Source organism: Girardinichthys multiradiatus, chromosome 9 (genome assembly GCF_021462225.1).
Source record: "Girardinichthys multiradiatus isolate DD_20200921_A chromosome 9, DD_fGirMul_XY1, whole genome shotgun sequence".
Lineage (NCBI taxonomy): Eukaryota > Metazoa > Chordata > Actinopteri > Cyprinodontiformes > Goodeidae > Girardinichthys > Girardinichthys multiradiatus.
Window position 1 is genome coordinate 12,104,426 of NC_061802.1, and position 10,209 is coordinate 12,114,634.

General features: G+C 38.4%; 1 long non-coding RNA gene across 1 annotated transcript; it reads right to left on the reverse strand.

Moving 5' to 3' along the window:
• Positions 1-457: 457 nt before the first annotated feature.
• LOC124874302 lies at positions 458-8,416 on the reverse strand. The gene is made up of 2 exons (XR_007039756.1): positions 8,355-8,416; positions 458-782 (listed from the first exon to the last, which is right to left on the reverse strand). It is a non-coding gene; the product is annotated as an uncharacterized LOC124874302 (long non-coding RNA).
• Between the last annotated feature and the right edge of the window lie 1,793 nt (positions 8,417-10,209).

Genomic DNA, 10,209 nt, shown 5'->3' on the forward strand with positions numbered 1-10,209 from the left:
TCCTGACTGACCTGGAAACAAGAATCTAACATTTGCATCCGTTTTCATTGAAAAAACTAACATTAAATGGGCTTAAATATGACACAAAGTGACCATTTTTCTCTTGATCTAATGCAGAGACTTTAGTTCACATTTGTTTAACTTGCAAAATGTTCTGCTCTCTGCTTCTCCTAAGAAGAGCACAGTTCACTTACAACAATGCTGAGGAGGACCAGAAAGCAAGCTGGCATCATGCAGAGATTAGTCTGTGCCTTGGCTAACTTTACACTTTAACATTGATTTTTAAGGTGATGTTGCTTTTTTTTTTTAAATATTTATGGTCTTGGTTCAACCTAATCTGATAATTTTTATGGCACATGTCCTTCTGACCCTGGGAGCAGGATGTTTTTTGAAAGCAAAACAAGAATTATATATTCACTCTCTCTTTCAGCTGTTTTAAACAATGTATTCATATCAATTATTTTAACATTTAAAAAATTTTTATTTTCAGTTAAATTCATCAATCTAGCCGTCCATCCATCCATCCCCAGGTTATTCTGGTGAATACCAAGGCATTCCTTGGCAAGAAGGGATTGATGGTCCCTCCACCTCATTCTGTGTCCACCCCAAGGACTCTTCCCAGTGAGACGTTCCCGGTAAACCTCCAAAGGGAGGCGCTCAGGAGGAATTCTCATCTTTGGAGAACCATGGCCTCAAACTTAAAGGAGCTGACTCTCACACTTTGCTGTGAACCGCTCCAAGTGCATGCTGAAGGTCAAGACTCGAGGACGCCAACAGAACATCTGCAAAAAGCAAAGGCATGAACCAGAGTTTGAAAATATTTTTGGAAACAAAAGACTGCTTCTTGTTGAGGGTACCTTTACCTGCTTAAAGTTTTCATGTCATATTTAACTTATGAGCAGGAATTTTGCTCAAACGTCCGAAACAAACTGAACAGAGCATATGTCTGTGAATTAATTTAGTTAACTTAGTTGTAGCTAGCTCAAAATTAGAAATACAATTCAGGTTTAACATATTAAAAGGCGAGTCAGAAAGAGGGATGCAATTAAAAGAAAACGCAGCAGTTTGGTGAATGCTGACTGATGGAAAACGTCTGTGCCTGTCTGAACAACAGCAAGCCTCATTAGTTCAAGTTGAAATACTGGTTGTGATTTATCAGGCCCGCTGCCATCTTCACCATCGCAAGAATGTGTTTCATATGTTTTTAGCTCTGCAAATTGGCTATAGAAGTTATAAACATTTATAGCAGTGGACGTTTTAGAGAATGTGGAAAGATACATAATTTTCCCTAACAAGCAAAAGGTTTGTGCTATGCTTTAAAAAAAAGTTTCACAACTGACATTAGGCCATAAGAAAGGGATACTGTTTGCCTAGCTGGCAGCTGAAAGATGGCCCAACCGGTCTTAAAGATGATCATCACAAGATGAGAGAGATGCCTCCTACGCTCTCTGCTCCTCCTGTACAGTACATTGTAAAAGTAGACATTCCTCAAATCTTTACAGATATTGTCACATTGCAACCTCAAACTGTAATGTAAATTTTTTGCATTGTATTATAAAGAACAGAAAGTGGCACGCCACTTTGAAGTGAAAGGGAAATGAAATGGTTTTTCTTACTAAAAACAAGTTCACTCAGATTTTCAGATTCTCTTGTCACAGATTCTCATTTGAATTTATGCCTGGACATTGACTGGACCATTCTAGGTATATGATTTGATCTAAATAATTTCATTTTAGCTCTGGCTGTTTGTTTAAGGTCATAGTGTTGCTTGAAGGTGACCTTCCATGCCAGTATTAAGTTTTCTACCTTTCCGCTCTGATCAGCCTCCTCCTCCTTGCTGCTGTTCCTGCTGAAAAGGAACATCCCCAAATCATAACGCCTCCACTACTTTGCTTCACATTGTTTCCTCTACACATGGTATATTTAAGATGAGATTAAAATTGCACACTTTTGTGCTGTTTACTGAATCGATGACTTCTGAAAGACAACTAATTGTACTGCATTTTATTTAGGTCTATTAGAGAAGGGGGGGGGGGGGGGGGGGGGGGTGAATACAAAGGCATAACACCTCTTTCAGATTTTTATTAATTGAAAGGATTGAAAACCATGTGTCATTTTTACCCCACTTCTGGATCTGACACTACTTTGAGTTGATCTTTCACATGAAAAGCTTTTAAATAGATGGAAATGAGTTGTTTTAATGTAAGAAAAATTGGAAAGGTTTGAAAGGTGTGGATACCTTTACAAACACTGCATTACCAAGTTTGCTACGTTTTTCAGAAAGATGAGTAATTTATTCTCTAACACCTGGGCTTAAAAATAATAAAAAGAGGGTGCAGTATGAAGGAAGAATGGAAAGAGGGACAGAGAGACGTGAGGATGAGGCGCTGTTTGGCCTCATCACCGTCTGAGAGAGGAGCCTGTTTTGTTGGCCTTCAAAACAGAACCAGCAGGATTTCTCGTGAAGTAGCAGTTTGCTGCAAGCCCGCAGGTGGGTGTGGGGGTGGGAGCATTAGAAAGGCGAAAAAACAGAGGTCCAATGGCTTGTGGCCATGAAGGAGAAGGGGGTTTGTCCACTGCTAGACCTTTTTCCTCCTGGTAGCAACGAGCTCATAATACCACACAATCACATCCACTTTCCAAAAGTTGGTGGGAATGTTGTTCAAATAAATTAATGTTTCTACACGGGAAGAAAACCACAGGAATCATGGTAGGCTTGAGAAGATCCAGGAATCTCTGGAAATCTAGGAAAGACATAAGTGCATTGATTTGGTGATCATTTATATTAACTTGCATTAACTTCCAAAACAAAATTCCTATGAATAATGCATTAATATTTAGTTTTTCTGATCCATTCCTTGTTTTTTTTTTTTTTTTTAAAGATGATCCAAGAATTTTCATGCACCATTTGCTGTTTTGAAATTTCTGCTCTAGTTTGTCAAAAACAACCTCGTTTCTCTGTGCAAAGCCTCCGACATTCTATCCTCTCCAGGGGGAAGAGCCAAAGAAAAACATCAGTCGTAACATCAGGTCCAGCTGTTGTTCCTCCTTTAGCTCCAAGGCTCCATGTGGACACAGAAACTGAAGACGGAGCATTGGCTACAGAAGCGTCATGAGCTCTCAAATTAAAAAAAGCCATCAGTTATTTGTGCCCTGAAAAAAATTCATATTCCTCATTCCCATCTCCCTTCAATGGGGTAGGGGCAACCCCTCTGTATTCTACTTACCCTAAAGAGTAAGAAAACATGGCTGTGAACTACTTCCAACTAATGATGCAGAAAGTGGTTGCATTGGTCATCTTTTATATCAAATCTGAAATACTTGGTGAAAGCTAAACTGAATTATTCTATACTAAACAGTGAATATTTAAAACACTGTTAACCTTATTGTCTTCAAGTTATTAATTTCAAGTAAATGGAGTTAATTCTGAGTTTTTGTAATCAATAGATTTTGTTAATTCTATATGTCACATAATAAAATGTGTTTTAATCGAATCAGAGGAGTAAGTGTATTTCAATTATGTATGGGATGGCAGGATGAAAGGGTCATAATGTCCAGGGCAACATTCATGCAGGAACTGCTTAATTTGGTGTTGTAGCAATGAGCAGTGCTTCATTAGAGATGATTAAAGCTCACATTATAATGGGAAATTTATCAAAATGTTTTTAACAGACTGATAAACAGACCAACCTACCCTGAATTCATGTGGGTGGGTCTTTGGACAAACTAATGGTATCTACTTTACCTGAGATAACAAGTTGCATTTAAACCCCACTGCTGTGTTTATGATGGCAAATAATCTCTTGGTACATCAGTCAATAATGTCATTCAGAGGTCGGTCTGAGTTATAGCAGCAGTTCACTTCACAAAAGGACCTCTTAGACCACAATGAGATTTCATGTCAAGTAATCAACCCATTTCATTCCCTTTTACCTCACTGGTTTTAAGCTGTTTGCAATGAACTAAAAGCTTTTTTTATCTCTGTTCTCAGTCATGGAGAATCCACTGCAGAAATTAATTCAGATAGGAAGAAAATGATATAGATCTCACCAAATGTCCCCGATCAGCTGTACTGATTGTGGATTTATCTTATCTTTGTGTTATCACCATTCAGAGCAGTAAACTTTTTCAGTTTCTCTATTGACTGAATTGAATGGAAACAGTACTTGAGTTTTGCAGAATGAAATTAGTTGGAGACCTCATTTAAAGTCAGTTTGTGCAGAAAAATAGGGTAAAAATAAGTTTTTGAAACTAAAATCAAAACTGGCTGAGTACAATCTTGGTTCAATGCAGCAAACCACAGAGGCATAAGGCGATGCACAGGCGACACTAGGCAGTTCAAAGGAAATTATCATACCAATGTCACGATTTTCTCCCTGGTTTTGTTTACATCCTCCTTCTGCTTTCCAAACAGTTCTAAAAAGTCAAACCATTTACACGGATCATGTGGGAATATCCTGTGGTATCAGGCATTACAGTGGTTGTCGTACATCCTTTTGGTCCTGTAAGTAGCATGATGGGACGTCCATCGGTCTGACAGATTTTGTGTGGAGGTTGGGTTAATGCTTTGATCTCTTTGAGTCTTTTGTTAGAAGTCTTGTCTGGTTTGGTAAAGCTCAGAAACTACAACTCCTGAGGACTGTGCTGCTTTGGGTCAGAATATGGTTTTAATCTAGCTGATCAGTAAGTTAAAACGCTTTTTTGTTTCAAATGAAGTATGATCTTCACAGCTTTTCATTTCCCTGGCTTCTCTTGCACGTTAACACAAGTGAGCAGAGTAAAATGCTGCATGTTGTGTGTTGAATACTTAAAGGATGGCTCTATAAGATCATCTGGGACCCATTCGGACCCAATCCATTCCAAGGGAAGCACTCTCTGAATCTCTTGTGCTGTTATGAGCTGCATGACAGCTGTTGCTCTCTGAACCTGCTAATGGTTTAATCAATAAGTTGTTGAGCATGGACCCATCTTTGGCTTCACATCTGGAAAGAGGAGATGGAAATGGAAATATAAACAAACCAACAGCTGGAGGGATATTTGATCACTAGCTATGTCCCTTCTGGATACCTGCACTTTGCCACTGGGTGTGTTGGGTACAGTGTGTTCATCTCATTCGGATTAGATTAAAAGACAATTATGTTTAGTACTTCAGATCAAAATGTGAAACTAATTTTGCACTTACAGCTTTTCCATTTCTTGTAAATACTCTTGTTGTTTTTATGTACAAATACACATGCACATTTTGCCCTACTAAGTTCCACATTTCTTTGAATCTTAGTATGTTTTTTTTAATAACTGTACAGTATTATCTTCTAAAGTTGTAAATTTACTGTACATTTTTTTTCTTATTTCTTTGTTTTTATATTTTTACCTTCCACATTGCTGCTGGTATACCTGAATTTCCCCACTGGGGAACAATAAAGGCTACCAAGTAGAATATTACATAAGATATTTGCCAATGAAACACAGTGATGCCATGGTCAATAAACCAGGTACCAGGACTTGGTATAAGACCTGCTAGAAAATTAAATCAGCATCTCCATAAAGCTTGTCAGCAGAGAGAAGAGTGAATGATCAAAAGATTTCCTGTTAGATGGCTGCAATGACTATAGACTTCAGAAAACACCGTGGATCAAAACCAGCAGATAACATGGCACCTCAAATCACCACTGACTGTGGAAAATTCACACTGGACCTCAAACAACTTGGTTGCTGAGCCTCCCCACTCTTCCTCCAAAATCTGGGATCTTGGTTTCTAAATGAAATGCCAAATTTACTTTAATTTGAGAAGAGCACTTTGGACCACTGAGTCAACTTTCTTTTGATAGGCAGTCGGTAACCAGCAAGTTTCTTTAGCAATGACCATTTGTGGCTTACCCTCCTCTTAAAGGGCCTCACTGACTGTCTGTTGGACAACTGTCTACGTTATGTGTAAGCCAACAATTCTGTTGTCATCTCAGATTGAAATGACAGCTGTAACGTTCAATTTACAAGCTATCACATTTTGTTAGCATAAACAAATTGACAAGTATCTGGCTACTGATGGTTCCTCCTCAATTTGCTCCTTCACCACATCATATTCAGCCATTACCATATGCTCCACTGCTATAGCATTTACCTATAGAGCTACTCAGCTATTGTAGCAATGGCCTGATAATAATACTACTTAATTTAATGCTGCTCAGTCTGCTTTGATTGTAATTTACTCGCCTCAGCTGAATACTTGAAGTGGACTCACAGTCTCTGCATACAAGATTGAACTTTGAGCCTGAGATGGTCAGGCAATTATTAACTATGGAAAAATAAAACAATGATATGTGACTTCACGGGCAACAAATGAACTTTCTCTGTCCTGATGCAGTGGTACACCCAATTTTACTGAGAGTTATAAAAAGTGGGGGCAATTTATACACAGTTCCCCAGTAAAACGTTTTTTTCCCACTCGCAGGAGGTCACATCATTTAAATATTTGAGCTCAGTGGTTTGATGGGACCCTTTTATGCATTTTATTACCTATTTTAGGGTTATGAAAAGAATAATTGCTCTGTCTTCTACACCAGAGACAAAAATATGCTACTGTACTCATGCTGCACTGATACTGTAATTTCACCATCTTTGTTTGGACTGTTTATATGCTTGCATCAGATAAATAACAATCAATACAACCTTCATCTGAGTTAAAATTGTGGTTTGTTTTTATTCAGAGATGGTTTAGTCTCCTCCTGAGAGGAGGGCCCCAAACTGAAAAAAAGTTTTCTTTCAGTTCATACCAGCTAAAAGGTTTTCACTATAAAAAATGTGTGTATGAATGCCATTTCCCTTTCTGCAATTACAGACTCTTTAAATAACTCTGTGGTCCTTCAATATGTCACAACAAGAAATGAAACCAAACTGCTGCTATAAATCTGAAGGCTGTCATCCCACCTCTTCGCAAACTCAATCAATCAGTCGTGGTGAGTTTGGTAAAATGTGTCTTCACTTCCTCCTTTGATGGGTACAGAACAATATGTACAGATAAAAACTGCTTTAATCCATCTAAACTCATAGGTTGCACGTTCTCTGTTCATCAAATCTAAAAAAAAAAAAATGTGGCTTACAGGTGATAAAAAGCAGAAGACATGTTTTACTTCAGGGGCCTGAACAATGACTGGGTGAGGGGGGGTTAAATCATTTACTTTCTCTTTCCTTATTAGTATTATTTTTTTCTTTAACCACAGGCTGTTTAACTTTAACACGTTTGTCAAATTTGGTCAAAAAGCACCTAGGATTATGCACCAAAAAAACAGGCTTAACAGATATTTGTCTTGTACTGCAATGTAGTTACATAACTATAGAAGCAAATCGTTACCATATTTCAAATGAAAAAGCATTGTCAGAAATGCTTTTTCATTTTAAGAATGTGGCTGCATTGTTTGACTCATAAATGAATTAGTAATCAATAATCCTATTTGCATTTTAATTTTCTTCTTCAAGACTGCTCATTCTATCACTTAATTAAAATGAAAAAGACATTTGAGATTTATTTTTCAAAATGTACCCCAGCAAATAGATACCAAAATTCAATTTGAAATGAAAAATTTGAAAATGAAAAAGCATTTCCAGAAATGCTTTTTCATTTTAAGAATGTGGCTGCATTGTTTGACTCATAAATGAAATTAGTAATCAATCATCCTATTTGCATTTGCATTTTCTTCTTCACGACTGCACATTTTATGCCATAATCAAAAAGAAAACAAAGCAGACATTGCTTTTTCGTGGTCTGCCCGCAAAGTACTGCCCAGAACTTGAAAACTAAAAAGTATTCCGAGCGGCGCAGAAGAGTGACGTCAGCAGCCGCTCTTTCTCAACTCCCTGCTGACCGAGCTACCCAGCTTGTTCGGTAGGGGGCGCTGTGCATGTCTGCATTGCATTACATTGCAAACGTGCCGAGAAATTGATTGAATTGCAGCAGGGCCGAGCTCAATTTGTGGCAGTGGCAGAACTGGTAGTTCCGGTGGCAGGCTGTGGCATCCTTATGGCCTGGGACATCCAGCGTGTTTTTAAGCGTTTATTTGTAATTTTTTGTGAGTGACGATTCAGAATAGCCGCTCATGCTCTATAATAAACCGGCTGTTTGTGCAATAAATCTTCGTCATCCTTTCAACACGTCACACATACACATAGTGCTATTTATTTTCCATGTCAAGTAAATACAATCACCTTATGTTATGGGTCTAAAGCTGTTTATTAAATAATAATCAATAATGAAATCATTATTTAAAGGTAACAGGCTATAACAACAATGACAACCCGTTTGCCGATAATCAGCATCAGCTTCCATAAAAACAGCGGCAACCGCAATGGCAAGCTTTTACCTGGCACCTTCTGGCATCCTCGCGGAATCCCGTGCCACCCTGCGGCAGACTGTGGTAGTTCCGGTGGCAGCCAGTTCTGCCTGCCACTGCCACAAATTGAGCTCGGCCCTGCAGACGGTGCACAGCGCCCCCTACCGAACAAGATGGGTAGCTCGGTCAGCAGGGAGCTGAGGAACAGCGGCTGCTGACGTCACTCTTCTGCGCCCGCAGCTCGAAATGCTTTTTCGTTTTCGAGTTCTGGGCAGTACTTTGCGGGCAGACCACGAAAACGAAAAAGCAATGACTGCTTTGTTTTCTTTTTGATTATGGCATAAAATGTGCAGTCATGAAGAAGAAAATGCAAATAGGATGATTGATTACTAATTTTATTTATGGGTCAAATAACACAGCCACATTCTTAAAATGAAAAAGCATTTCTGGAAATGCTTTTTCATTTTCAAATTTTACATTTCAAATTGAATTTTGGTATCTATTTGCTGGGGTACATTTTGAAAAATACATCTCAAATGTCTTTTTCATTTTAGTTAAGTGAAAGAATGAGCAGTCTTGAAGAAGAAATTTAAAATGCAAATAGGTGATTGATTACTAATTTTATTTATGAGTCAAACAATGCAGCCACATTCTTAAAATGAAAAAGCATTTCTGAAAATGCTTTTTCATTTGAAATATGGTAACAATTTGCTTCCATACATAACTGCTCTAATAATCACAACTAAAAAAATGTTTTTCTATGTGCTTAAAAGCACCTTTATTCATTGTGAAGCCATAACTGACTTACATATAAAAACAAACACCTGTGACTATACAGTTAACTCCCATATGAGTGAACCTTTTATTATGAAGACAGTCCAGATTTGTAGTGTAAGGAGGAAAAACAGCCTCAGTCTTTCCCTCCAGCTTTAACTTTTTTGATTATTCTGCAAAGTGTGAATCATCTCCTGCTTTTTTCTTCATTACTGAATGCAGGAACATTACATTCAATGTAATCCTAAGACTACATTAGGTACAGCTTACAAGTAATTGGTCGACCTCCTTTCATCTTCAGAACCACTTTAATTCTTTATAGCATAGATTTAATAAAGTGTTAAATCATTCCTCAGAGACTCTTGTCCCCACGGACTTCCCTGTTCCACTACATCTTGAAGGAGCCTCATTGGATTAAGGTGCAGAGACTGTGGAGGTCTTTGGAGCCCAGGGAACTCATTGACATGTTAAAGAAACCAGTTTCAGATGATTTGTGCATTGGGACATGGTGCACTACCCTGCTGGAAGTCGCCATCAGAAGATGGGTACAATGTGATCATGAAGGGATGGTCCTCAACAATACTCAGATAGGCCCCAGTGTTTAAACAATGCTCAGTTCATACTAAGGTACCCAAACTGTCCCAAGAAAACACCCCCATATCATTATAACGCCACCACCAGCCTGAACTGTTGATACTACCCAGGACAGATCCATATTTTTATGATGTTCCTGGATGATTCTCTCTAAACCTGAGAGGGTCATTTTGTTAGCAATAGATCTGACCCACATACAGAGAACATTCCGAAGAACAGAATAAGTAAAGGAAGTTTATTGAAACAATAATCAGGAACGAAACGGATGATTCTCCAACTGCATGGGAAGAGAACTGGTGAAAACAAGGAACTGAATGACAAGAACTAAGAGCAAGAAATTAATGTTATCAATTGAGTGGCTTACTAGATAGGTGTGGTCAGGTCGCCAGGGGAAGAAGGATTCAGGAACCAGGTTTGTCGATGTAGGGTTTGTAGACAGTTCTTTAGGTGCTGTTCTGTGTGAACTTGGAGCAAACAGGAATGAGTCCGGTGTGCAGATGTTTACGTTGGAGGGTGG